The sequence below is a fragment of the Egretta garzetta genome, unplaced genomic scaffold, assembly GCF_000687185.1.
Source record: "Egretta garzetta isolate BGI_Z169 unplaced genomic scaffold, ASM68718v1 scaffold7, whole genome shotgun sequence".
Lineage (NCBI taxonomy): Eukaryota > Metazoa > Chordata > Aves > Pelecaniformes > Ardeidae > Egretta > Egretta garzetta.
Window position 1 is genome coordinate 265,820 of NW_009260350.1, and position 3,263 is coordinate 269,082.

The window sequence follows — 3,263 nt, forward strand, 5'->3', positions numbered from 1 at the left end:
CGGCCCGTGCGCAGGCACCACCGCCGTGGCCCCTGCCTGCGCGCTCCGTCTGGTTTCTCGCTCTGTTTCTATTGCGGTTTTGACGCCCGCTCGTCGTGAGGTGTTGGCGGGGGCCGTGTCCAAACGCCTGCCTCTGAAAGGAGCAAAAACTACGTACTGTCAACGGCAGCAAATGTTCGGCCCGAGCAGGGAAGGAAGGCGAGGTGGTAGCTTTGAGGGAAACAAATTGTTCAAATGTGTGCGCAGAGCGCTAGGATCTGAGCGGAGGAGCATCGCCAGGATGGGAACAGAGAGCATTATAAAAGTATTTACACAGCTGTGAGAAACTGCAAAGATGGAGAGAGGGGCAAAAGGCCTGAAGGAGAGGTCAGAGCTGAGAAAGGTGACCGAGGGGACACTTCTGAAGGGCTTGGTCCCTGCTCTGAGGACACTGAAGCAGAAAACAGTCAAAAAGTGAGTGTTGTTTTACACAGTGGAGAATGGGTGAATCCTAAACCAAGGTGTCCCACTGAAGGCAAGTCTTACAAGGGAATAGTTAAGGTAAGAAGTGGAGGGAAGTTAGTGCCAAGGGAGCTTATCAGAAAGAGACCAAGGATGTTGTCTGAGGCCTGTCTACTGGCTGAGGTGGCCTGAGACTACACAGCTCTAGTGTGAAGGTTGGAACGTGCAAGCTGGGAAGTGTTCAGCAATACAGAACCGCAGCCGTACTGAGCCTTCACACTGCTTTCAGTAGTGCGCAGGCTTGGCCAAACCCATGGCAAAGCGGTCATCCAGCAGCCCTGCTGGAATCGCCGTACATGTTGGTGTATCACACTGGAAAATTTGTAGCTGAGGTGAAGATGAAGATAATATCTGAAAATGATAGTGCTTATGGCATTAGGACACACGTCGTAAAGCTGTCCTAGCAGTGCATTTGCTGTCTGTGAAAATTTCTCTTAACAAAGCAGGCTTATCTCACTTTCAACAAGACAGTGAAGCAGCACGGTTTGGCACACCTTCAGCATTCCAGCAAAAATTTGGCATTTCAGTGTAGTATCAAATTAATAAGAAGTTAACAAGGCCCTAAAAGTATAAGTGGTATCCACCAGATGCTGATGAAAACAAGGATGAGCTGCTGCAACTTGGACCAGCTTAGACTAGCCACCATGTATGTCTAGAATCAAAAAAATTTTAGTATAAAAAGTAAAAAAAGGTTGATTTTTGGTATTATAATCATGGGAATAAGTAATGCTCAAAACAGTCTTTATTGTTTGGGTATCATAAGCTAACTAAAGCAATCTGAAAAGAAATACAGATACTGCCGTAGACAACATAGCCAGGGAGTATTTTCACTGTCCAGTGATTATTTTAACATTTTATCTATGTTTTAAGCCTCAGAAGAATGGAATGATATTACTATGCATTTCTATAGTGACTTATTTACAGTTGCCCCGTTCCACTTATAGCAAGTGTTTTCTTTTTAAAATGGAAAAAATCCAGAAACAGGCAATTAATAAGATTGGATGAATGGAAAGGGTGGTGTACAAGAAGGGAATGAAAATTTTAACTTTGTTTACAGCTAAGGTTAATAGGGGAAAAACAGACTTATTTAAAACAGTCGGTCAGCTGGAGAATATGTGGGGGACATTGGGATTTACTCCCATTGGCAAAGAATAATGACCTTGAATGGCAATAGAAAGTGATTCAAGGGAATACTATCCTTATCGAAGCTAAGAAATCAGCTTTCAAAGAGCTATATATCACGTGCATAATGGCAATGGAAATAAAATTTACATTTATATATATTCTAATGGTGATAGGTGTATCATTCTTCAGTGTAGCTGGCAGCCGGTGACTGCTTAGTTAGAAAAACCTTGTGGTGTGGTTGCCAGTTCATTCTCGTGGTGTGCATGAGAATAAATCACTTTGATTTATTCACTTTTTCATGATCTAAGTCACAAAATGTTGATTATGTTGAATCACCTCCTGAAATTCTTAATTACAAAAGTCATACATGTATCAGGAATACAAGTCCTTAGACCTCTTATCAGTATTTTTCTCCTCAATTCTCCCTGTTTTACTTGTATTTTCAACCCAATGGTATCTTAATTCGGTATTAAATCACATTTGGGAATACCCTTCCTTCCTTGAAATTTCCATGCGGCAGTGTTCCTGCCTGGCTGTGGCCTTTTGCAAGAGCCACTTCCAAGAGCTTCTGCTCATTTCACTTTTCTGTTTTCAATACCACACCAGAAAGGTGGGAGACCGTACAGCTATTTCTGGTATGTGACATGCATCTGTTTGGTTTTTTCTGCATCATATCTCTGGAAACTGCCATATTTAAAAGAGTAGGCCTGTAAGCACACTGAACTTCGCCTGATCTGCTTGAGTAAAACATGCTTTGAAGCATCTGGCGTTTGACATTCATGAAGGCAAATAATGGAGCTGAAACATGGTCACAATCTGTTATAGAAGTCCCTGTGCCTCTTAACAGCCAGTTAGAAGGAAATGGCCAGAAGAGTATCGTAAAGCCAAGATGAAAGATCTGCCAAGGCAAGTTGGTTGAGAGCACCGAAGAGAACATCTCCCATGCAATCTTCAGGTTTTTTGAGTTAAAGAATTTAATGCCTTTTTGGAGATCGGTTTGTTATCCTTGGAACTCACCAATCCGTATTTATGGACAAAGCAGTTGCAAAAGGCACAGGCAGAGGAGATGCGTGTTTTCTTTCCCCTGCCAGAAGTGGGGTAATGAGATGCTTTTTGCCTCATGCATTTTATATATCTTTATGAATCTTGTGTGTCCAGTATCTTTTTTCATCGGCTTTTGAAAGATAACTTCCTACAGCAGATGGATCCCATCCTATCTCATGCTTTCATGGTAGAAGATTTTTGTGCTGTCTACAACATAAGAAAGCCTGACTCTCCACCAAAAGCTTCATGTGAGTCAATATTTCTGAAGCAGTGAAATTACCATCTCACAAAATGTGGTAAAATGCTGAGAATTTTATTACAGTCGCTCACCCTTTCCACATCTTTATTCTTTAATGCCAAGTATTCTCTCTCTCCAAACGCAAAAGCAATACAGCCTTTCTGGTACCAGTGGTGCGTTTTTTGCTCTTACTCTGTGTGAGCTGTTACATCTGCGGAACATTACGATATTTGCCTGCATGGCACACGGGAAAGGAGGCTGTTCAACAGACGGATGCAAAAACAAGCCGCGTTTACTTTCAGCAATATCCCATCTGTGGGCACCTCTCTTCCCAGTAGCACAAACCCAAAAAATG